Source organism: Cupressus sempervirens, chromosome 3, assembly GCF_028749045.1.
Source record: "Cupressus sempervirens isolate cs-2001-9-10 chromosome 3, ASM2874904v1, whole genome shotgun sequence".
NCBI classification, from domain to species: domain Eukaryota; kingdom Viridiplantae; phylum Streptophyta; class Pinopsida; order Cupressales; family Cupressaceae; genus Cupressus; species Cupressus sempervirens.
The window spans coordinates 283,725,210-283,752,707 of record NC_143120.1 but is presented as its reverse complement, the minus strand read 5'-3'; the positions used below and the strand labels follow the sequence as shown (position 1 = coordinate 283,752,707).

General features: G+C 32.8%; 1 long non-coding RNA gene across 1 annotated transcript; it reads left to right on the top strand.

The window, feature by feature from the left end:
• Positions 1–999: 999 nt before the first annotated feature.
• LOC149566053 (uncharacterized) lies at positions 1,000–26,932 on the top strand. The gene is made up of 2 exons (XR_016361526.1): positions 1,000–1,132; positions 26,701–26,932. It is a non-coding gene; the product is annotated as an uncharacterized LOC149566053 (long non-coding RNA).
• Positions 26,933–27,498: the final 566 nt, after the last annotated feature.

Below are 27,498 nucleotides of genomic sequence, written 5' to 3'. Positions count from 1 at the left end.
CTTATAGGAGTAAGTACCCAGAAGCCATCCTTGGTAACTTTGTGCATCTAGAACTGTTAAACAATAATTTAAATTGTGATGATTTTTTCAGTATATCTCCCTATGTGAGTTAACAATTCAAAGCTAAGGTTTCATCTTTTGAGTATTATAGATCACTTTGTAGAGATCATCGAACACCAGATAGTAAACATATGACATTTCAAAGTGCCACCTAATATCAACTATTTTCTTGCAGCAATATACGTGTGACCAAATATCCTAATACTCTTTATAAAATATCTCAATAGTGGTACATAGACCATTTATCAACTACAAAAACTAAAAAACAATTAGGTAATCAACACATTTTTAAGACTCTTTTATAATGCTAATTCAAGAGGAGATAAACATGACAAAGGTTACACTTTGGACCCCCTAACGACAATAAGGTGCTTTCCTTTTATCGTACGCGAAGTTTTGACACCTAAATAGTTCAATTCCATGAATATGTATTTGTAATACTGGGAAAGGTGATATGTGGCGATATTTTGATGGCCAATCGATTTTTACACGTCGAATTTGAAACGTTTTCAGTACAAGACTGGTGACATCCAAAAAAACAAAAACCAAAAAGTCGTTGTTCTTATCCTGAAGCGTAAAGCCAAGTTTTCTTATATCATGTACCCAACTATATTTGACTAGCACTATCTTCTTTTGAGTAGTTTACTTTTGACACTGAGTGCATTGAATGAATGAATGAATTCATTTAATAGTTGTCGGTGCGGACCTCGCAAATGAATCCACTGTTTGTTCGGGCGTCGCACAATTGAAAGTCGCTGCCCAAGCGATAATTTCACGACAGTGACGTGCACGCCGATGATCATGAAATATCACAAAATTTCAACGTGGCTTTCCTTTATCCGAAATGATTGAAGGGAAATAATATCCTAAAAGTAAAGCCGCAGTTCTAGGAAGACACCATCATGCACATTCCACCCTCGTCACTAACTAAAATCTTTGTTATATATTCTCCCTCCCTTATTTCATCTACACAACAGATATTTTCCGTATCACACAAGTTCTGCAGTTGAAATGGCGCGGGCAATATTAATGTGGGTTTTGCTGACAACAATGGCGGTATCACTCTACGCAGGTACGCAACTCTCTCCCAAAAAACAATTGTTTGTTTGTTTTGAAGTGCAAATATTTTTATTCATATTTTAAATGGCATTCAGTTTTATTAAAATTTTAGAATTTTTTTTGGTTAGAGTTTTGATTGTGAAGTTATTGGCTAATCTACGAATAAAATGTATTAAAGACAAAACAAAGTCAAATACTGTAATAATTTTTTTGTATATGAATATGTGTATCTGTATCTTTGTATATGAATATGTGTATCTGTATCTGTATCGAGCAATAATAGTAGTTCCTCGCAGAATAAATAAAAGTGTGTGTATATATATTGCTCTGTATCCATTTTCTCTCTGGATTACAAAGCATAGGAGACTGGAGTGTTTTTACTGTACTGTTGATTATCAAAATATTTGAACGCATCTTTGATGGTTTTACTACAATCAATTATAAATTGCAAATACAATGTGTTTTGTTTTTCAATTAATAAATATTATCTAATAGTTGAATAAATGTTGTCAATCTTCTTTATAACTTCATAACTACAATTATAATATAATATTAAACATAACTACAATTATAATATAATATTAAACTAAATGATGAGATTATGAAAGAGACAATTTTGTGAAATTCACAGCCTTAGCAGGAAAAGAGGAAAAAAACACATATCTCTGTTTAAAAAATACAGAACTTGTAATATTAAACAGAGCAGAGAAATCAAAAATTACAACTACATTCATTTACAGCAGTTATCATAATTATATGAACTGAATAACAAAATTCCTTCCCCTACATATGCAGCAGTCAATCTAAACTGGGAGTTAAAAATGGCGAATCAGCGTTTGTTAACTTTGTGTTAGCCACGTCTATTTGGGCGTAACCTATAGCTTCAGTTTAGCTGGAGTTGGAACTAATAACCACTAACACACCCCCTTAATTCTAACTAAAGATTAGTGAATGATGAAAGAGGGAAAACCCAGTGGGATGAAAACACCCCGACAAGAAAACTATTGTGTTACAATGTCTTTGACCCCAAGAAGATCCTGGAGAAACTGAAACTTTTTCTCAGTAAAGGTCTTTGTAAAAATGTCAGCAATCTGATGAGACGTGGGACAATATTGTAAATCAATGATGTCATCATGGATGAGATCTCGGATGAGATGCATATGGATCTCGATCTGCTTTGTCCGCTGTCATTATATTGGATCTTTGCAAACCTTCAATGTACTTTGATTGTAACACCAAATGATGGTCGGTTGAGGAAATGAGAAACCCAACTCAGTGAGAAAATTTTGCATCCAAATAGTCTGAACACTAGCTTTGACAATGCCTTTATATTTAGCCTCTATGGATGAAAGAGAAATGGAAGATTGATTTTTGCTTGACCAGCATATGGGACCTAAACCTAAATTGAGAACATATCCTAAAGTGGACTTTCGATCAATGCTATCACTAGCCCAATCAAAATTAGTATAGCCAATAAGATCCAAAATACATCCAGTTGAATAATGAATACCATAGGTAATAGTTCATCGAACATAATGAAGGATATGCTTGGCAGCTTTCCAATGTACCTCATGAGGCTCCTGCATGTATCTTGAAACAACACCCAATGCATATGATAGATCTGGACAAGAATGAGTGAGATATAGAAGACTTCCCACAAGCTAGCGATAGAGTGTGCAATCAGCCAATGGTGTATCTTTTTCATCTTCCAACTTGACCCTAGATAGAAAAGGTGTTGGTGCTGATTTACAATCACTCATATGAAATCAAACCAAGAGATCGCGTACATACTTGGATTGAGGAACTGTGACACCTAATTCACTCTGATTGATTTCAAGACCAAGAAAGAAATTGAGAAGGCCCATGTCTGTCATAGCAAAGGTATCATGCAAAGTTGCCTTGGTTGCCACAATTATTGAGCATGAATCACCTATGATTAGTAGATCATCTACATAGAGTACTATGAGTAAAAAAGAGTGAGATATTCTCAACATATAAACATTTGGATCAGATTTACATTTCACAAATTTTTGAGACAGAAGATGAGAATCCATTTTAGCATACCAAGCACAAGGTGCCTGCTTGAGGTCATAGAGTGATTTCTTGAGCTTACATACTAGTGAGGAATTAAGTACATACCCTTGTGGCTTCTCCATTTAGATCTCCTCCTTTAGATCACCATGAAGGAAAGCATTCCTCACATCCATGTGATAAATCTCCCACCGTTTTGATGCTACAATAGCTAGAGCCAATCGAATGGAATCCATTTTTTCCACAAGAGCAAAAGTTTCATCATAATCAATGCCTTGAACTTGTTGAAAACCTTTGGCTACCAACCTTGCTTTGTATCTACTCACTTGACCATTTTCTAATTTCTTTGTTCAATAGATCCACTTGGACCTGACAATTTTACAATTGGTTGGAAGTGGAACAAAATCCCAAGTTTGGTTTGCAATAAAAGAATTGTACTCCTCGTCCATGGTAGCTTCCCAATGAGAATTCCCTGTAGCTTTTGCATAAGTTTGAGAATCTGATACTTGAAGAAGGTAAGCATGCATTGGAATAATGGAATCGGTAGTTGAAAATGCATGAGAAGCATCATATATATTAGCCAAGTTTTGTGTTCTCTGTCTTCTGATAAGAGATGCTAAATCATCACTAGAATCCCAATTACGACATGCATGTTCATGTTCATGTTCATGTTCATGTTTATCAGATTCAGATGAATCTAAAATTAGATTTTTGGTATCTCCATCATCTTCAAGATTTGTGAGAGGAGGAAGCATAGAAGTGGTAGCATGTTGCATTTGAGATGCTAGCATGGGACTTTCATCAAAATATACACTCCTCTCAATGAAGAGTTGTTCTGTAGAAAGATCTAGCAATCTATAACCCTTTACACCATCTGGATAACCAAAAAAGATACATTCCTTGCTTTGAGGCTCCAAAGCCTTCCTTTTATCAGTAGGAATGTGAGCCCATGCACGAGATCCCAAAATATGAAAATGAGTGACTATTGGTTGGATACCTCTCTAGACTTCAAAAGGAGTTTTTCCTTTAACAGATTTGTGAAAAGATCTATTTTTGATATATGAAACACAATTGATTGCTTCAGCCCACAATTTTGAGGGAAGTGACCTAGCATGCAACATGCAACTAGCCATCTCCTTTAAAGATTGGTTCTTCCTCTCAACTACCCCATTCTATTGTGGAGTATATGGAACTATGTTCCGCAACTGTATTCCTACTTCATCACAAAGATTTTGGACATCACTGTTGACATACTCCCCCCCATTATCTATGCGGAGGATCTTAACCAATTTTCCATATTGTTTTTCTGCATAGGCTTTGAAAAGCTTGATATTCTCAAACACTTCAAACTTGTATTTAAGAAAGTATACCCATGTGTACCTTGAGTAATCATCAATGAATGTAAGGACATATTTGGCTTTGCTCATGGAAGGCTCAGGAAAAGGACCCGTTAAATAACTATGAAAAAGCTCTAGAGGAGAAGAGGCTCTCCATGAGATTCCCTTGGGAAACTTTTCTTCTAGATGTTTTCCAAGAGCACAACCTTCACAAACTCCATTAAAGAATTCCATGGTAGGCAATCTTTTTACCATTCCCTGATTGCTAAGTTGATGCATGTATCTAAAATTTAGGTGTCCAAATCTTTCATGCCAAATTCTACTTTCATCATTTGCATGTGTTAGAAGTAAAGTAGAATCTATTTTGCAACAAAATTAGAGAAAGTGTACAAATGAAATTGATGATTCACCTTACCAATAGCAATTTTGGAGTTGTATTGCATTTCATAGATCATGACTGAATATGGTGTGAATTCAACTCTCCTCTTGGTTTCAGTATGTGTCATTTGATACACAGAAAGTAAATTTACAGAGAGTTTTGGGATATGCAAGACATTGTCAAAACTTCCAATTCCAAGCTCTACCTTCCCAATTCTAGTTGCTTCTATAGGAGATCCATCTCCCATGAGAATAGGAGAACTAGAATATGGTTTCAAATATGAAAGAGCATCTTTTGTAGCTACCATGTGGTGTGAAGCTCCAGAATCTATGATCCATGCATCTGAGGGAGAATGAATAGCTATCAAGGCATGAACATTGCCTTTGGTTTCTGGTGCTCTTTCTTTCTACTTCTTGGCACTCTCAGGAATAAAACCACCAAGATTATGCTGTTGAAGTGTCTGTGCCATGAGATCAATGGTCTTCTTCATGCTTGATGATTATGGATGATACCTGTGGTTGCAATAGGTGCACTTTGATTTACCCTTTGTGTCCTTTTCTTTTGAACTTATAGACCCATCTAAAGGTTTTGGATTACCTTCCTTTCTTGGATCTGAATCCTTCTTCCACTTTCCTTTGGATTGCTGATTGGATTCAGAGTTATTCTTCCCGGTTGTATGCACAATGAGTGCATGAGCTTTGGAATTCTTCAAGGTACCCATCTTAATAAGCGTATCCTGCTCATGTATTAGAGACTCAATGAAGGCATTGAATGTGGGTATCTTCCAATTGTCTCCTGTTGTGAGTTTGATTATGTGGAAAGAAGAAACAAATACTACATATTTTGGACCCAACTTTGATAGACTAGAAAGAACTTACTTACTTTCTTCATTGGACTTATCAATACTGCATCCTTTCAGCTGAAGCAACAAAGCTTTGAACTTTGTGAAGTAATCTTGGATATTGTCAAAATTCCTTGGATCTAATGAGATGAGCTCATTTTCAAGGATATGACCCCACATTTCATCTTTCTTTCCAAATAGGGTCTCCAAGGTATCCCAAACTTCGTTTGGAGTTGTGCATGCCTCAACATGGAACAACAGTTCTTGAGATATGGACAAGCATAACAAACCAAATGCTTTATCCATAGAGTTGAAGTATTTAGATTTCTCTACTACTGAATTGGGTTCAACCTCTGTATTCTTAACTATTCAATAGAGGGCTTTACTCTGGAACTGGAGTAAAATCTTAGGCTTCCAATCAAAGTAGTTGTACGATGTGAGAATAATAGAGGATGGAGAATCCATTTTTAGATCTGATATTCTATACCTGCAACAAAAGAAAATTGTATTTTTTCTTTCCTATAACTGGCTCTGATACCATGTGAAATTCACAATCTTAGTAGGAAAAGAGAAAAAAACACATATCTCTACAAATAAAAAAATAGAACTTGTAATATTGAATAGAACAAAGAAATCAAAAATTACAACTACATTCATTTACAACAATTATCATAATTATATGAACTGAATAACAAAATTCCTTACCCTACATACACAGCAATCAATTTAAACTGGGAGTTAAAAATGGTGAATCAGTGTTTATTAAATTTGCATTAGCCATGTCTACTTGGGCGTAACCTATAGCTTCAGTTTAGCTGGGGTTGGAATTAATAACCACTAGATTTGGAATTAATAACCAGTAACAAATTTACGATGTCAAAAATCTATGATTGCAAAAATCTCAGAAAAACCACAATGCCTTTGGACTTGCTGATATGGGGCCTAAAAGGAAAATATGGAAACACGTGCGGGTCCAATCAATAAACAAAAATAATTCAAAAGGTTGTGTTAAAAGGAATATATATTTTTCAATTGGAACTAGTTTGTTACAATACTATTACATTCTTAGTATCAAAGCTTAAATTATATGGTTCTATTTGTGACCGTATGATTCATTGCTTGTGATATTTTTTGTGTATAACAAAACATACACACTTTTCACTATTATCTATTGCAACACCATCTCATAATACAAGACAACTATAGATTAAGAAATGTGATTGTAAAGTTTAAGAATCAAAACTCATATGGGGTTGATTAAATGTCATTGCATTCCATGTAAAGACATGGAATGTCTATTTGTTTTTTTAAAGAAATGTAAAATAGGCATAAGAAGAATATTTTTCACTATGACAATAATATTAGTTCAAATTAAAATGTTTTATAATTAAAAAAATTATTGTCAATATTCATAATATTCTATATGAAAAAAAAATTGATAAATAGGAAATTTATTTTATGTTTTAAAATAAAAGGTCAAAGCTATAACAAACTATAGGAGAATGCCAGAGTCTCATCAAAAATTAGATGCCAACTACATAAATTTTTAAAAAATAGATTTTACTAGAAACCCATTATTTATCTAGTTTTTCAATCAACTAAAATTAATAATCTTGGGTGCCACAAAATGGACATCGCATTAATAAGTAAAACACCACCCAAGAAAAGAGAAGAGCATTACAAAATCCAAAGATGGCTTAAACATCGCATATTAAGGCTTGATTCTTAGGCTAAAAGTGTTAAATAGTCAAAGATGACTAATTTTTCTAAGCTTACTTTCTTCGTTGGTGTATGATATCTAAGAGTGGCCCAAAACCAGACCAAAATATCTCATATAACTAACTTGGAGAACATTAGGTTATAGAACAATTTCCCAACACACTGGAGGACTTGATGCCTACCAAGATTATCTCAAACATCCAAAGACTCCTTTCTAAATAGTCTTCTAACACAATTATTAGATCACCTCAATAGTTCAATCGATCAAATCTTAGAGATCCTGCTAGATTTTTCTAGAATATGGTTCAAAAAATGGAATGATGTGATAAAATATATATAAAGACCACCATAGAAAAATGAAATGACAACAATCAAACCATCACCTTTTGCATGTCCAGATGGAATAATATGAAGAGAATAAAAAAGGCTATGATGAATATCAAAGAGGTGCCTAGTGACTTTCTTTCTCCATATGTTGAATCATAGATAGATAGAATTTTGAGTTCAAGATGTCAAAAATGGATTCCCTTCGTTAATAACCCAAATGAAAATGACCCAACCAATGCCTAATATTTCTAGGATTCTGCAAACTAATGCATATCTAGATGAAATAATGTGAAAAGAATAAAAAAGTTATGATGAGTATCAAAGAGATGCCTAATGACTTTCTTTCTCCATGTGCTCACTCATGGATAGATAGGGTTTTGAGTTCAAGATGTCAAAAATAGATTCCCTCCATTAATAACCCAAATGACAATGACCCATCCAATGCCTAATGTTTCTAGGATTCTACAAGTTATTGATTCTTCTCTAGCAAAAAGCATAAAGTGTAATGGTCATCTATTGTGTGGGAAAATTAATACTCATCTCCCTAACATTGCTATCATAGTGGATTTTTACATTTTTTGCATTTTCATGATTGTGAACTATAGTAAGGATGAAGGAAATCATCTACATCTTTCAAACAATTTGGGTAATGCACAAGAAATAACCATGTGATGTTGCGAGGAGAAGATATTAATCACTACCAATGTTGGGCATGTGAATTAAGGAATTTTCCTAGCAAGAGCAATGGGATTTTTACCAATTTCATGTGCTAAAATATAGTAATCACAAGGGGAACTTGCAAATGTATTGATGTTTTTCTTATGTCTAACATTTATAAGCTCTCATGTGTTAGAGTTTGGGTTTATCTTTACCAGCATTTTATTTTTTAATGAATGTCTTCATGTTTTATTTCCCTAGTAAACATAGGTTCTTATGTGTTTATTATATTAAAATGCTACCAAAATGGAAGTTGATCCAAAGGCAAAATACCCAGCTAAAACTTAGTTGTAAGTCATTACCATCAAATTAACCTACCCCTTTTTAAATATCAAAAAACCCCAAACTAACATATTTCTATATCTAAAACTACTATAGTTTGTAGTTAACACATTATCATAAACACATATAAACTTGGCCCACTTTAATTTTCTAAGCATAAACAAAGTCCAATAAGTTTTAACAAAAAGATCCCCATGGGTGTTGAATCTAAGACTGGTTTTGACTATTTCGTGTCAACACACTTAAGATGTTTACTAAGTTCATGTTGAGCTAGTAACACATGCTGATTAAAATATATATAGATGTCAAGTAAACAATTGATGCTGAGCTACAATGTGTGTCGAGCAATCTTCAAGTGTCAAGCAAAGTATAGGTGTCGAGTCACTGTAGAAGCTAAGTGGAATAGAATTGCTATAGGAGCCAAGTGAGCCAATTTTTCTATATGAGTCAAGCATCAGCAAATAGTATGAGTTGAATAACACAGAATCAGCATACGAGTTTGTGCCTTCACAAACTCATATGTAAACCATTTTTTGAGCCGACATAGAAGAATCTCAAAGGATATTAAAGATAAGAACGAATCTTTTACATTACCTATGCAATCAGCATGCAACCAATAAGAAAAATGGAGAAGGCATGCAACCAATAAGAAAAGTGCATGAGTTGAGTAGGAAATGAAGAATGAATATGGATCATAGATTCATACCTAACCCTAAGTCTTCAAAATCTTTAAAAGGAGGGCGAAACCCCATTGCATGCGTGGATGAATGAAGTGTATGGGTAAACTATAGAGAAATTCATGGGGAAGTGTGAAAAGACTTAGAAGAACAGTGTAGCATTGTAGTATTCAGTTGAACAAGAATAGAGTATCAGAACTTCAAAGAGTGACATATCAAATCAAGCAAGGATTAGGTCAGTCAAAGTAGAACAAGGATCTAGAATCAGCAATTAAGATTGCAAAGGTATCAAGTCAAAGACTTTCTAATACTCTCTAGAAATTGTATTAGATAATGGAAATCCTATGGACTTAGATTGGCCTAGTAGCCATTTGTAAATCCTTTAACAAGGTGGAATTCCAAGTGAATGTACAAAAGTCCTTTAACTAGGCTTACTTTTAGCAAGGTAGCGAAATCCTTTAACCAGGTCACTTTTGATAGAGTGTAAAAGTCTTTAATAGGATAGGCCTTTCACAAGGCAAACCATTGGAAGTGGTCAAACATTGTAACCTTGAACAGTGACACATTGCTATAGTGACATTTTGTGGGTGTCATCCCCACCCCAATTTTACCTTCTCATTTTGGAGGGTTTCTGGGTTACCAAATTTGTGTGTTTTTTATTTTCATGCATGTCTTTACTTTCAAGTTCATTAGATAGATTGGATGCATGTGAATGGTTTTAGTCAAAAGAATTTAAAAGGGTCAAAGTTAGTTACTTGGTCCAAATAGTATATTGTAAACATAAAAGAATAAAAACAAAAGACAAGGAACTAGGAGCTAACTCTCTTTCTTATGTTTATTTGAGTTCTCCAATAAGAGCCACATCCAGTCATCCTCTAGGAAGCCATAGAGAGAGCAAGTAGTCTCTGTGTCTTTAGCATCATTTATCTCCTCCTTCTTTGCCTGAAGAAGATGGAGGGTAGTGGTCATAGAATGCATGACATGAACAAAGAAATTTTCTACCCTATCAAACTTGTCCTCCAAATCCTCATTCTTCATGATTAAGGTAGTGATGGTTTCCTCCAACCTAGATAAACTATCCTTCATTGGTGGATGTTTATCAATTTCTTCTAAGGTACAGGATTATCCCCCTTCTGGTTATCTCCTCCCACATGTTCCTTAAGAAGCATCTCCACATTTTTGTAGTCCCCATATTTTGAGTATCCATGTTCAAGTTTCTAATTGGCGAGGTGATCATCTCCATATCACTAGTTTTGAAAGTTCTAACACACAGAATGCATAGGGCTATCCTGACCACCAATAGGGGTATCCAAAGCTTTGTCTCCATTGGTCGTCTCCTCATCCTCCTATTCCCCATAATTTCTCTTGGTGACTTTTCTTTTAGGTCTAGGAAGATCTTTCTTCTCATTATTCTCAATAGAGTCTGAGCTAACCAATCTCTCTTGGCCTAGAGGAGTAGAGGGATTCTTTTCTCTCGATCTCTTGCTAATCATGGGAATTTTCTTTTTACCTGTAACTCTAGCATTGTCTGCATCAAGGACCTCAAACTTTTCCAACTTAATCTTCTCAATAGTGAAGTAGGGACCTTTATCATCCAAGGTATGAATTTAATCTTCTTATGTGTTATCAACATTTGATTATTATTTTTATTTACATGTGGACTATTTATTTATAATGTATAGTATACAATTGTTAGCACCAATTGATTATGCAACTTATAATTCTATGAATATATTTAAAAGAGTCATATCGGTTATTATGTTGTCATTGATGTCAAGTATTAGTTGATTAGACATTATGCTTACTCAATAGAGTGCTATATCAAGTTGATTGATGAAGAGGGTTTGAAAAAAGTATGTTGAAAATAGCCCATTGATAAGTATGACATTCAATGGGAACTTGAATGAGTTGGACAATGATAATGTAATTTTGGTTTGATTCTTTTACTACCATGTAATAATATAATGTGATGTTTTATACAAGCTACACCAAGTGAAAAGGTTGAAGAAGGAAGATTGTGTTCACCGAGTGACTACAATGTTTATCAAGCAATTGGCTAATCAAGTTAAAGTTCAATGTTACCCAAGCAGGTTTAGTGAATTGCCTAAGTGACATTTTACATAAGTGAAATGTTATGCTCCCTAAGTAAAAACAAGAAGAACAATTTTATAAATTTAGAAGATCTGAGGCTGACTTTTGGTGGAAATAAAAAAAGTTTGAGAAGTTTAAAGGTGTGAGTAAATTTTTTTTACAAGATCAACAACTAGAAATTTGCAATAAAGATCTAATGATGGAGATTAAAGAAAGATAAGGATAAGCACAAATTTTAATAAAAGTTATATTTTCTAAGTGGTTACATGGAAAGAACCTAAGATCAATGATTCTAATTAAGCAACAATAATTGGAAGAATCTAGAAGCACAAAGACTACTATTTAAGGAGTAGTTGAACAAGTTTTTGGGTTATCAATAAGGTCATTGATGAAGTGGATGATGATTTTGATTGAATACTAGGGAGAAGATCAAAATGTGAAGTTGTTAAAAAGGAAAGAAGAGCCAGGTGAACCAAGAAAAGAAGGAGAAGGTCAAAGAAGAGTTAAGATAAATTTTGAAAGAGTGAAAGTGTTAATCAGACAAGTAAAAGATCATAGGATAAAGATTAGAAGAAGAGTGAGAAAAAAGGGGATCTAATTAAGCAAGGTAGTGCAAAAACTAACAAATTAATTTATATTGTTGCCGAGTGGACTGAAATTTTTTTTATGAAATCCTATATGGTAACATAGATTAGTGATGTTTATGAGTTCTTTTAAAGCAGAGCACTCTTTAGACAAGATCAATATCTTCAATATTTTTGTGTAATACCTCTAACAAGTTCACATTAATGATGTATGTGTAAACCTTTAACAAGGTTGGCTCCTAGAAGAGAAATTTTGAGTTGCTAGTCCCATGTGGTTTTTCCCTTTATAAGGTTTCAATGTCAAAAATCTAGGTGTCAAATGTGTGATTGTTGTTATGTTGCAAGTTGATTTTCACGCTATTCATTTTTTACTAATACTCGATAACAACTAGATAACAAATAAGTTTTTTTACTTTCAGTAAGTAATAATAGATATAGTGAATGATAGTTTGGAGTAATCTTATCGTATGGGGAAACTAAGAAGTATAATGAGATTGTCGAGTGTTTTTTTATGATGTTTATGTTTTTTTTCGTTCTACAAAGTTTGAAGGTATGATAGGATAATTTAGCATTAATAGTTCACACCCCCCCCCCCTGTAGTTATTTGTCAATTAGTATCAGAGCACACTTCTTAGAGAAAGAAGTTTAAAGGAACTTGAGCTAAATATCACAAGATGTATAAGAGAGAGGTATCAAAGATAAAAAAGTATAATTTCTCATCATGGAAAGATAGAATGAGGTTACATATATCTAGAATTGGAGATAATATTAGTCACTAGTTGGACAATGAATACACTACACCTCCTACTCTTGTGACAGTGGAACAAATTAATGAAAAGAGGACTCACAATAGATTGATGATTGAGATTGCATTTTCACTATACAAATGTGAAACAAATTGGAACTTATAAACAACAGAGATCCAAATATGCTAAGAGCTCAAGCTAAAAAATTTAAAGGCAAGTATGTTAGAAACAATAATCCACCAAGATTACTAGGGGGATGAATCAGTTATCCAATAATTAAAACATTTATCAACCTTAAACAATCTTATCCATTCAACCAAAGTAAATAGAAACCATAATAAGATGCACATAGACAATTACACCAAATATGTTAACTAGGGAAACCCTTGATTAGAGGGAAAACCCCAATGGGAATGATGCCACAAGATGATGTACTAATATAAATATTCCTTGTTAGAGGATGGATCCTATTAGGAGTCTATTACAAAATTTACTAAATATGAGTCCCTATTAGGAGACTTTGAATCCTTGTTAGAAGATTCCAACCCTGTTAGGAGTTGTGCCAACCATGTACCCACTATCAAAATAGCTTCTGGGGCAAGACCACTGACCTCATTGTCCAACTGATATCTCAACTATTCCTTGCAGAATAATTGTATGTATTGTACTTCAACTCCTTTCCTCTATCCTATCAACTAGACCAATCATTGTCAAACCTTGTAAACTAAGTGATCATGAACCTCAGATCCAAGTATCAAACTTTGGATCACACAATAAAACCTCGGCAATGAATTTTCCTTCACTTTTTCTTTGCTCTTCTTAACTTTGCATTCCACTCTTTATGCTACTTACAATCACCCACTTTCATCCATCCATACTTCTTCATGATAAAGGAAAATGCCCTTCCTTTATATTAAGTCCATAAAGCAATCCTCTGAGTCAGTTGTTACACCTTCTCAATTAATTATTATAGGACTACATTAAGAATATGTTACACTTAGTGATAACATTAATCTTTCACCTTGAAACTTGACTAACTTCGTGTACACATAACTTATGATGAGTGAGCTTAGCCATATCATCACCAACATGTCTTCTTCACATCTTTACCTTCAGCTTGTCAAAAAAACAACTTTGCTAAGAGATATAACAAGTTTACTAGACCATGCTTTTATAAACTCTATCTCAAAACAGCCTTCACTAAAACTTTCATAACTTCTTCCAAACTTAATATCTTATGCTTTTGAGGTTAGCTGCAGATACTAGACACATAATATAATCTCTCTTTAACCTCACTACTAAAAGTACTCAATGATCTATCTATACCAACTTGATCTTTATCATTGTTCTTCTATCAAATACCACAAAAAACTACTATGTTGACATCAATGACAAACATAGTCATGAATGTAACATATCATCATGATAATGATCTAATCATGTTTCTACAATACTCCCCCATAGGAATATCATCAGCATTCATGCTTCCAACAATATCCCCTTTGGCATTGATGGCAACATAGTTGAAAAACATCTAGTTCCAAGAATACCAACTGCAGAAGACAGTTAACCTTTCTTTTCAAATCCTTTCCATCAATCATTCTCTCATTGATATACCACAATGTGCTTTACATCAAACTGTCTTTCCATGTTGTACTTCTCCTACAATACTTCTTCTAAACATGTTGTACTTTTGTTACATGTTTTTTGTTTTTCATGCTATATTTCTCCCACATTGACATCAATTTTAAAGGTTTTAGCAACTATCAAACTTTGCAACAACTATTTATGACTAGCTCAAGTGTCCAAAGATACTATTCAAAAACAACATCTGACAAGATTCCTAGATGACTTTTTCCATCGCAGATACTCCCCCATACAGGAAGCATTAGCATTTAGTCTAAACAAACAATAGTGCTTTGTTACACTAGACTGATGCACTCTTGCATCTTCTACTCTAATATAAGAAGGGGCATATCCCCTAGCATACCTCGCAAATACTCAAAGGTCTCCTTGGGAAGAGGCTTAGTGAAAATATCTACAATCTGCTCTTTAGTGCTCACATACTCCAATCTGATTTCCTTTTCTACAACTTTCTCTCTCAACAAGTGATACTTAATAGCAATGTGCTTGGTCTTAGAATGAAACACTAGATTCTTAGACATATTTATTGTGCTTATGTTGTCACAATGTATAACAACGAGTTCATTGAATTTTATCCTTATATCCTGAAGCATCTGCTTCATCCAAACAACTTGATTATAATTGTTTGTTGCTGCAACATATTCTACTTCTATTGTACTTTTTGAGGTACAATCCTTCTTTTTTCTTATCCAAGAAACCAATCTTCCTCCGAGAAAGAAGGCTTCACCACTAGTGCTCTTTCTGTCATCCATAATGCTTGCCCAATCAGCATTAGTATGAGCATATAGAGTGAAATCATTAGATTTATCATACCACAATATGAACTCAAGTGTTCCTTTTAGGTATCTAAATATCCTTTTGACTGCTACATGATGTGCTTCTTTAGGATCAACATGGAATCTTAAAACAATTCCAACTGCATTTTCTATATCTAGCCTTGTGTGATCAGATATTGCAATCCTCTAATCATAGATCTATACTTCTTCTACTTAACAGTAGGTGTCTCATCCTTTGTAGATAACTTATGTCTAGTTACCATAGGTGTTCCAATGGGTTTACATGTTTCCAAACCAAACCTTTTCAATAAATCTTTCAAATACTTAGTCTAAGAAATAAAGATTCCTTCTTTGTCCTACACAATTTATAATCCTAGAAAATATTTCATTTCTCCTATCATACTCATGTCAAATTTCTTTTTCATTTCTTCTGCAAACTTTTCACTTTCATCAATATTTCCTCTATATGTTTTCTCTCTTTTAGGACACTTAGATGCATAATGAGAAAATTCATTGCAAGTCCAACATTTAAAGATTTTCTTACCATCGCTTTCTGTTCTTAATAGAAGGGCTACTCCTTCTTCAATCTTTCGATCCTCATCAAATCTGCTACTACTAGAAAATTCTCCTCTAGCACTTATGCTCCTTGATAAACTAGGTGGAATATTCAAGGCACTGAAAGTTGTTCCTATTCTAGTCAATTCACCAGATTGTCTAAGCTCATTCTCAACTACTTCAAGTCTCCCAAGCAATGTCTCCTTTGTAAAAGCTTTGGTACAAGATATCAATAACTGTATCATTTTTACTACTAACTTAAAAGTGGTGTTAAGATCTTCAATATCTTCCATATAACCTCATCATCTTCTTTGGTTCCTACTTGAGCTTTGATACTTGTAGTAATTTCTAATATTCTACCTACATGTGTTCTTATAGATTCATCTTCCATCATTTTAGCATCTTGAAATGCACAAATCTAACTTTGTAGCCTCAATTTCTTAGAGTGTTCATCACCTTCAAAACTATTTTCCAAAGCTTTCCAAATCAACTGTGAAGTACCAAGTGATTTTACCTGATTATATTCAATTTCAGGAAGTATAGACAATAGTGTTTCACTGGTTCTTATGTTGCACATGAAAAGATCTCTTTCTTCCTCAGTACAAGTTTTCAAATAACTTTTAGTTGTGATTTTCTTTGATGATTTTGTCAAGATCCAATGTCCTAGACCCATGCACAATAGATGTGTCTTCATATTTTCCTTCCATCTATCATAATTTGTTCCATCGAACTTCGGACTATCTTTCTTGAACATGTTCTTCATGGATCTCCCAAAGTTGTTAAACTTTATCTTCAAGGACCTTATGCTTTGATACCAATTGTTAGAAATAATAGTCCACCAAGATAATTGAGGGGGTGGGTGGGGGGGTGAATTAGTTATCCAATAATTAAAATATTTATCAATCTTAAACAATCTTATCCATTCAACCAAAGTAAACAACGACCATAACAAGATGGACATGGACAATTACACTAGATATGTTAACTAGGGAAACCCTTGATCAGAGGGAAAACCCTAGTGGGGACGATTCCCATAAGATGATGTACTAATATAAATATTCCTTATTAGAGGATGGACCCTATTAGGAGTCTATTACAACATTTAGTACATTCTAGTCCTTGTTAGGAGACTTTGAATCCTTGGTAGAAGATTCCAACCCTATTAGAAGTTGTGCCAACCCTACTAGGAATTGTAAAAGATAGAAGGACCCACTATCTAAATAGATTATGGAGCAAGACCACTAAAATCACTGTCTAAATGATCTCTCAACTATTCATTGCAAAATAATTGTATGTATTGTACTTTAACTCCTTTCCTTTGTCTTGTCAACCAGACCAATCACTGTCAGACCTTGTAGACCAAGTGACAGACCTCAGATCCAAATATCAAACTTTGGATCACACAATGAAACCTTCGCAAAGAAGTTCCCGTCACTTTTGATCTGCTCTATTTAACTTCACATTCTTCTCTTTGTGTTGCTTATAGTCATTTTCTTTCATCCATCCATACTTCTTCACGATTCCAATAGAGACAAGTATGATGACATGAGAATGAAGGATGTTGAGAATGATGCACAATATGTGAACCAAATCAAATAAGTTGTAAGTGCAATCATAGATGTTGGAGAAATTATAGATGACAATGAAATTGCAAGCAAAGTTCTTAGAACTCTTTTGCCTATTTATTCTATCAAAGTTTTTGTGATTCAAGAAGTGAGAGCTATGCCTCATATTATTTTGACACTTAAGAGTTTAGTTGATCAGTTGACTACATTTTAATTAAGCTATTATAAAAATAATTTTAAATATTCATTAACCATGGCAAGTCAAAAGAAAGAGAAGAAAAGTAAGGAAGAAAATGAGTCCAAATATGAGGAGGATTTGGATTAAATTGAAGCATTTCTTGTAAGAAGGTTGTCAAGAGGTAAAGGTAAATACAAAGGTAAATTTCCCTTGATTTGTTTCAAGTGCAATGAAGTTGGTCATTTTGTTGCTAATTTTCCTAACAAAAGCAAGAGTGACAGAAATGAAAAGAAAGATGACAAATATAGGAAGAACAAGGATTGCAAAGACAAAGAGAAGAAATCATGTTGTATTATTGAAGAAGAGCACACTAAGTCTAATACTGATGAAGAGAAGGAAGTAGTTGGGATGGTATATGTTGCAATCAAGGAAGATCCCAATATAGAAAGGTATGAAAGTGAAACTGCACTCATTCCACATACTAGAAAGAATGATTCATGGATTAAAGATAGTGGATGCTCACATCACATGACTAGTGACTAAGTTTTATAAGTTGAGGAAATTGATGATGGTGGAATAGTTAAGATAGGTAATGATGTTTCATGTCCAGTGCAAGGTAAAGGATCACTAATGTTGAATGATAAGATCAGATATGATAGTTCTTACTTGGTACATAGACTAAAGTATAATATTTTGAGTGTTGCTCATTTGAATAATTCAATTAGAAGTTGAAATTTCTAAATAGAAAAGTCAAGATTTATGATGATGAAGGAATTGTGATTAGAACTGAGATACAAACCAAAGGTAACTTAATTTATATTAATCCTACTATTGAGACATGTTTATTTTCTAAAGTTGAGGATGTATGGTTGTGGCATAGAAGGTTGTGTCATGTAAACTTTGAAAATATGATGAAGGTTAGTAGAAAGAAAAGAGTTAGAGGCTTATCGAATCTGAAAAAACTTGAGAATGCTATGTGTAAAGAATGTCAACTAATCAAGATGAAAAAATAAAGTTTTTCAAGCAAGGCACACACTTAAAATGATGTTTTTTAACTTGTGCATATTGATTTGTGTTGACCTATTAGTAAAGAAAGTTATTATGGTAACAGATGTTTTATCTTGTTTATTGATGACTATTATAGGGTGATGACTATTATGTTCATGAAAGTGAAATAAAATTATTTTTATATGTTCAAATGGTATAAAGCTAGAGTTGAGAATGAAACTAGTAAATCATTGAAATGTTTAAGATCTAACAGAGGTGGTGAGTTTATGATGCAGTGTAAGGTAGAAGAATCCCCAAAGGATATGTCCTAGCCCCTAGCAAATAACCACATAGTGGAAACACAATAACAATGCAAGATCTTAAACTAATTCACAACACTTTATTCATAAAATAATTGATTACATGCAATGTATTGGGTTGTAGGTCCTTCCCAATTACAACCAAAGACAATAGCAATTACAAAAAAAGTTTTGCAAGATCTCTCATCCATATGTAAATCCTCATAATCAGCAATATCATCATCCAAAATAAGATGCCTTGCAATTTCATGTCATATCCAACCAACTTATCATGAAAAAAAATCTCCTTTCTAGTATCAAAAAGGTTAGAAATCTCTTCTATAAGCTTGGTATCTAAGCAAGAACGGCAAGTTTCTCTATAGGTTTCATATCAGTTTTCATAAACTGGTCAACAAAACCAACCATACAAACCTCTTTAGTTTTATCGTAGTCATCCTTTACCTCTTCCCCAATAAAAAATTGTCTTCTCTTCATAATCTTCTTAATTGGTCAAACAACTCTCTTCCGGATCAATAGACTCCAACTCCATAAATCTCTACAAAACTCAACTATCCCTTCCCTAACTCAATTAGTCTATCTATCTTCCAACCAAGTAGACATATCTAAAATCTTCTTGTCCATTACATCACAAACATTTGCAATCAGTATAGGGTTCAATCTTCTTAGAGACATCTTCCAAGATCCTCACAAACCCTCTACAATAAGTTTACCCTCTTAACAACCATTAACCAGATTAAACTTTTAGTCAACAAGATCAAATTTTCATCTTTGCAACCATCAAGCCATCTGCAAGTCCTCTGCACTTTTAAGTTAGAACCATGATTATCACCTCACAATAAATATATCTAGGACTCCATAAGGAACAATCCACCACAAGATTGATCTGATCCAATCACGGTTAGATAATCTTCACCCCAGGTCTTAATGCAAACTACCTCAACTTTGGTAATCTGTCTACACACTCGAGAAAACCTTTTCTTTGATAACACTTGATGTAGTATAAGATAGTAAAATCCCCAAAGGAGATGTCCTAGCCCCCAATAAATAACCACACAATAGAAACACAATGCAAGAAATAAGATTTGATACCAAACACAACTCTTTATTCATAAAATAATTGATTACATGCAATGTATTAGGCTGTAAGGCCTTCCCGGTAATGACCAAATACAAAACAAGTAATAGTCCTATGAGATCCTCAAAATCCAATCGAAACCCTAGCTAGTGTAGATCCACACTATGGTAGAAACCTCCAAGGAAAATATAAACTTGTGCTCTCAAGCTGTTAAGCAATCTCCTTGTTTCCCAAGCCATGGCTACTAGTTCTTCTCCAACTTCCCTCCTATGTTTCATCCTTCTCTGCAAGATTTTATACAAGAAGAGATCACACCTTGGGAGATTGATTAAAAATTTTCATATGCCTTTCTTAAATAGGCACTTACCACCCAAGATGTTACAAATACAAAAAAAAATGTGGGATAAAAGGTAAATACAACTACCTTACAAAAAATATTTATTCCCACCCAAATACAACTAAGCACCACCATGTGGCCAATTAGAAAATTACATTACCTTTGTGGATCACAAAAAAGATTAAATGCATGATTTAAGGAACTTCCCAAAAAATCTAGGATGCTACCTACACACCTCAATAAATGAAATGAAAACTATTTTTTTCTTTTCTATTTTTTAAAATTATTTTTCCTCTAATTTTTGTCACTTTCTTTGTCCTTTGATCTTTTTTTATAACACCCGCTTTTATTTCATGATGCACGATGCTCCTGCATCAGTTATGTCTATTGAATTCACTAACTTTTATGTTGAGAATGGTATTAAGAGACAACTACCTACACCAAGGAGACCACAACATAATTGTATTGTTGCTATAAGAAATAGATCAATTGTTGATTGTGCAAGGAAATTAATGGTTGAAAAAGATGTTACATAGATGTTTTGGAGAGAAGCTCTTAGTAATGCTATTTATACTCTCAGCTAATTTTAGTTGAAGAAAGCAACAAACAAAATATCCTATGAACTCTCCTGTGGTCATACACCTAATGCAAATTATTTCAAAATCTTTGGAAGTGGGTGTTACATTCACAAGGATGGAAAAAATGGTAAAATTGATTCAAAAGGAGATGCATGTATATTCCTTGGCTATTCATTTTATATAAAAGGTTATAAATGTTTGAACAAAGCTACTAAAAAATGATTGAAAGTGCAAATGTGAGGATTGATGAGTTTGTAGAAAAGAACAAAGTGGAAAGCAAGAGGGAACTCAAAGATTATAAAAAGTTTGTGTATGTGTATGAAGAGGCACTAGACACACTACCTAAGTTACAACCAATAGCTACCAAGAACCAAATAATGTTACCTTAGTCATATACTTCCTTGCCTGACACCAAATAGTACACCCCAAAAAAGAAGTAGAACCCCTACCAAGTGGAGAAAATGCTGAAAATTAGAGAGTTGAACCTCTATTGGAAAAATATGTGAGGAAGAATCATTCCCTTGAATAAATTATTGGAGACAAAAGCATTGGAGTGTAGAAAAGAAGTAAGTTAAGAGATAATACATGCTTGATTGATGATTTTAAACAAAGAATAGTTAAGGTTGCATTGTAGAATGGGAATTGGATAAATACTATGAATGGAGAGATTGATCAAATTGAGAAGAAAAACACATGGACATTAGTACTGAGACATGCTAATAAGAATGCAATTTTAAAAAAATGGATTTTCATAACTAAGTTGAATAAAAATGGAGAAGTAGTAAAAAACAAGATAATATTTATTTGCAAAGGTTATGCACAAGAAGAAAGAATAGATTATGGTGAGAATTTTTCACATGTGGCAAGATTGGGAGTAAGAGCATTGTTGGCCTATGCTACCTATAAGAAGTTTAAATTTTATCAAATGGATGTCAAATCTACATTTCTAAATTGAATGTTTGAAGAAGAAATCTATATTGAATAACCTGAAGGATTCATTAAACCTGATTAGAGGATCATGGTTTGCAAATTGAACAATGCATTTTATGGAATGAAACTAGCACCAAGAGCATGGTATGGAAGATTACACTCATATTTGGTTAAGATTGAATGTGCTAGAACAAGTCAAAACAGTAATTTTTAATTGAAATGTGAATCTGATGATATGGTGTTGATTACTAAAATATTTGTGAATGGTTATATTTGGAGGAAATGACATGTTGTGTAAGATATTTTTTGATCAAATGAGTACAGAATTTAAGATGTTTGTGTTGTTAAGATCAAATAATTCATTATATTATATTTTTATCAAACAATGAATGGTATATATGTTACATAGTCTAAGTATGTGAAGAAAATCTTGAAGACATTTGGTATGGATAAGTCTAAGATAGTCAGTATACCTATGGCAATTAGAGTGAAATTATCAAAGGAAGATACATCTACGGAGGTAAATGAAACATAATGCATATCCATGATTGGAAAACTATAGAATTTTGTGCATAGTAGACCAAAATATTGCACATGTTGTTGGTATAGTTGCAAGGTTTTCATTTAATCCAAAGGAAACACACATGACTACTATGAAGAGGATATTCAGATATCTAAAAGGAACTAAAGATTTTGGCTTATAGTATTAGAAAGATGATGACCTTAATCTTAAATTCTACACAAATGTCGATTGGGCTAGTAATGTTGATGATAGAAAAAGCACAAGTGGTGGAGCTTTCTTTCTAGGAGAAATATTGATTACATGGATTAGCAAGAAAAAAGTTTTATTTCACAACTTATCGAAGTTGATTATCTTCTTATTAAAATCAATTGTTCAAATACTATATGGATAAAATAATTATTGAAAGGTATTAAGAAGAGATAACCAAACATATTACTATTTATTGTGATAACACTAGTGCAATATCAAAGAACCCGGTGATGCATGCAAAAGCAAAACATATATCAATCAAGTATCATTACTTAAGAGATAAAGTATAAGAGAAACAAGTGAGACTTGAATATGTGAAGTCTAAAGAACAAATTGCAGACATATGTTTTAAGCTATTACCTAACAATGCCTTTGAGTATCTAAGAGGTAAACAAGGGTCTTATCCGTATCAAAAACTCACTAGGTGAAGATGCATGTTGCATCAATTCATTGATGAACATAAATATCTTTGTGGATTTGATGCAAGAGTTCACCATGTGGGAACATTTATGAAGTTGTAAAAATAATTTTGATGAAACTTATGTAAACTATACATGTAAGTACAAGGATAATTAGAAGATTTTGGAAGTTTCACATTGGAACTTATAATGACCTTTGGCTTTTTTTTCAAAAGGGGAGAGAACCAATAAAGGAGGAGAGAACCTATAAAAGGGAGATGTATACATATAAGGGAGAGAATTAGTGGAACATCAGTGGAGAGAATAAGTAAGAGAAGTATACCAAAGGGAGAGATGATATTTATCAAAGGGAGTCAACGAAGATGAAGAGAATAAGAGCATTTATAAAGGGCGAGTAATTTTGAAAGAATGAAAGTAAAGTTGAATAGAAGAAGACCATACCTAAAGGGGGAGAAATGTTGAAGATTGTTGTTGTTGAAGATACAGACCGAGTTATAGAGAACTTGATGATGAAGATAAAGAGTTTAAAAATTTTATTATTGTCTATGCATACATTTTATTAACTTATGTAATGAACTTTGTAATGTAAAATTATATTGGGTTTTCATCAATGCCAGAGGGGGAGATTGTTAGCCCCAATTGATGATACAATTGAGAATGCTATGAATATATGTAAAAGATTCATATCATTTTTTATGTTGTCATTGATTTCAAGTCTTAGTTGATTAGACATTATGATAAAGTTTTATATGAAGTTGATTGGTGAAGACAGTTCAAAGAAAGTATCTTTGAAGATAGAGTTGATATGTATGGTATTCAATGGGCACTTGAATGCGTTGGATACTGATAATGTAATGTTGGTTTGATTACTGTACAATCATGTAATATTATAATGTAATATGTTATACAAGCTATACTAAGTGGCAAGATTAAAGAAGGAAGATTGTGTTCACATAGTGACTACAATGTTCACTAAGCAATTAACTAAGCAAGTGAACATTCAGTGTTACCCGAGTGGGTTTAATGTTGACGGAGTAAAGTTTTACCTAAGTGATATGTTATGTTTCCTGAGTAACAACAAGAAGAACAAGTCTATAAAGTTAGAATCTGAGGCCAACTTTTGAAGGAATTAAAGAAATTTTGAGAATTTTAGAGGTGTGAGTCAAAGTTTGATAGAAGATCAATGACTGGAGGGTAAAAACACAAACTTGTGTCACCCTTTTATAAAGGAAAAGGCTAATAAAATTATAGTTGTTCACATTCAACGACATAAAACTAATATTATTGTTTGAAATTTAAAAATGAAGTAAACTAATGAAATGTGTAGAAATGGATGAATTTTAGGATTATAATTTTTAATAATTATTTGGAATAAGAATTGATATATTTTCCTCTTTATAGATAAATTTTTAGTTGCTGAAAAATGCTAAAAATTAGGTTTCTAGTTCCCACCACAAAATTATATGGAAATAAACTTATTTCCCTTTGATCTCTGACTATGTTATAGCTAACATATATAGATAGAACAATCAAAAAATAAAAATTGGCTTTAGACCTATATTTTCTCTTTTGTAATGATTCAACATTGAACTCACCTAAAATTGATAGTTGTCGCCTCCCACCACATTTTACAAAACAAACCTATTCTAACCAAAAGAAAAATTATACATTCTTGAAGAGGACTCTCTCCTCTAGAACATCATATATAATTTTTTTAAAATTTGATATGATTTAATATTTTTTTCTTTCTCAAAATTGACATCTTTTTTAGTGTTAAAACATGTGCTTGTAGAATTTTTAAATTACAATATACTATATCTAATTAAAACACTATAAAATCTATATGAGAATATTCTTGACTTTGAGCTCTATAAAATAGTGTTTATATGTTATTGAAAATTTGTCATAAAAAATAGTTGGAGTTATTGAACCGTCAGTTTTCTGAAATAATTGTATTTCTTTACTAATTGGAAAGAAACTAGTATAAAACATACATTTAATAGAAATTTCCAATTGGAAAAGTGTGAGACCATATATAAGTTGGCTAGAATAAATTTATCTAGATCATATGTTTGAACAAAATTGATTTTTAGATAGAAATCCTAAAATTTTGTCATTCTGATAAGTCAGCCTGAAAGGTGACACAGCTTTGTACTTTTACCCTAGAAAAATGAAATAAAGATATAATGATGGAGATTAAGTAAGGATAAGGATGAGCATGAAGTTTTATAAAATGTATATCATCTAATTTTTTACATGCAATGAACATAAGATCAATAATTGAGATTAAGTGGCAATAATTGGAAGAATTTGGAAGCTCAAAGACTACTATTTAAGGAGTAGTTTCAAACAAGTTTTTTGATTGCTGATGGAATTGTTGATGTTGTTGATCAAATGCTAAGGAGAAGATCAAAGTGTGAAGTTGTTAAAGAGGAAAGAAGAGCTAGGTGAAACTAGTAGACAAGGATAAGGTCGAAGAAAAGTTAAGAGAAAAAGTGAAAGTATGAATCAAACAAGTAAAAGATCAAAGGATAGAGATCAAAATCAAAGTGAACAAAAAAGAGACTTGATTAAGCAAGATAGTGCTAAACCTAACAAATCAATGTATACTATTAATTTATAATCATTGTAGTAGAGAAAAATCTCATTAACCAAGTGGACCTAACAATTCTATGAAATCTTATATGGTAACATCGATTAATGGTGTTTATAAGTCCTCTAGAGTAGACCACTCTTTAGACAGGATCGAGTGAAAAGGTCTAGATGATCTTTGGTGTAAATCCTGTAACAAGGTCACATTAATAATGTGTATGTAAATCTTTAACAAGGTTGGCTTCTAGCAGAGCTCACTTCAAAAGAGTGAAAATTTTGGGTTTTTGGTCCCAACTGTTTTTTTCCTGTACAGTGTTTCCACATTAAAAATCTTGGTGTCAAATGTGTGATTTTTGTTATGTTGCAAGTTGATTTTTATGTTATTTATTTTTTATTGCAACTCAGTAACAACTAAGTTTTATTATTGACAGTCAATAATAACAAATATAGTGAATGAACAATTTGGAGTAATTTGATTGTGTGAGTAAACTAAGAAGTATAATGAGATCACTGAGCGTTTTTTTATGATTTTTATGAAGTTTTTTTGGGTACTAAAAAGTTTGAAGGTACTATAGGATAACTAATCATAATTGATTTATCCCCTTCCCCTCTCAATTATTTATCATAAATATGTAGAAATATTAAATGCAAGCCCATATATCATAATAACAATTGGACCTTGTATAACTATTATGTAGTGCCTACCCCATTTTTCTTTCAATTATATTGTCAAATTCATTTAGGCTAGCTTTCATGCTTATGTGATTTGATTTAGTGGTACTTTGTTACCTAATTTGGTTGATACTATTTACAAGTTTTGATCATATATTTTATGAGCTACTCTGTACTTGGATATTTTATGTGTTATCATTGATAGTGGTTATTCATTTCATGATGATGTTTTATATGGATGATTTACATATAGTATTTATGGATACTTACCCCATACTTTCATGTGTATCATGTACATGTATGTTTTACTTTATTTTTGGCATATGTGATGTGGCTGAAGGAGGAAATGGTTGTCACATGCTAGTCAAGATCTGCTTGATGTACCACTCTCTATCATTTCCTCTTTGGTTTAGATATATATGCATATTTACAAGCTTGACTTTTATGTAGGTTGAAGGTATCGAGCATTGACTTCCCTGAATTGTTAAGATAAGCATGCCCTAACATGGTATCTCAATGATAAAAGAGGGGAGATAATTCTCAAGTCCAAATCCTAAACCCAAGCCTATTTTGTACTATGATAAAAGATAATTATTGATTCTCTACTCTTCCAAATTTTTCAAGGTGGTGTGAATTCAAGAGCTGTACCCTTGAGTTTGATTTCATACCTTGTCTTTTAGTTGATTTGTCTTATTGGAGTATGTGTTATATTTTTTGGTTTTAAAGTGTAATTAAATCAACCAAGGAAACTATTAAATGATTTAATTTAATGAGAATTTTAGGGGGGGAAAAGATAATTATGTCATTATGTCAAGTATGTTTTCCCATATGAGAAGGAGAAGCTCAAATAGAAGATAAACAATCAAAACTCATCCATAAACATGGATGACTATGCAATTCATCTTATTTTGTACAAGTATTTGCAATTATATTCCCTTTTCTCTTCTTGGCTAATAGCTTAGTTATTTATGACATTGTTGACATGATATGTTCTTGCTCATTAGGGTAGACACTAATTAGTGGTTTCTAAATAAAAGTGTCCTCTTGCCACTGCTAATAAAGTAAATAGACATGAGTACACCACCTGAGTCTTTGTTTTGAACCTGGTGGATGCTAAAATACTGACCTTGAAAATTGGGGAATGAAACTAACTCAGTAGCATATCTTACCACAAGATTAACTTCACTGGTCTAAATGTAGTAATGATCCTGGTGGATTGTAAAAGAAATCCATGAAGTTATTTAATAG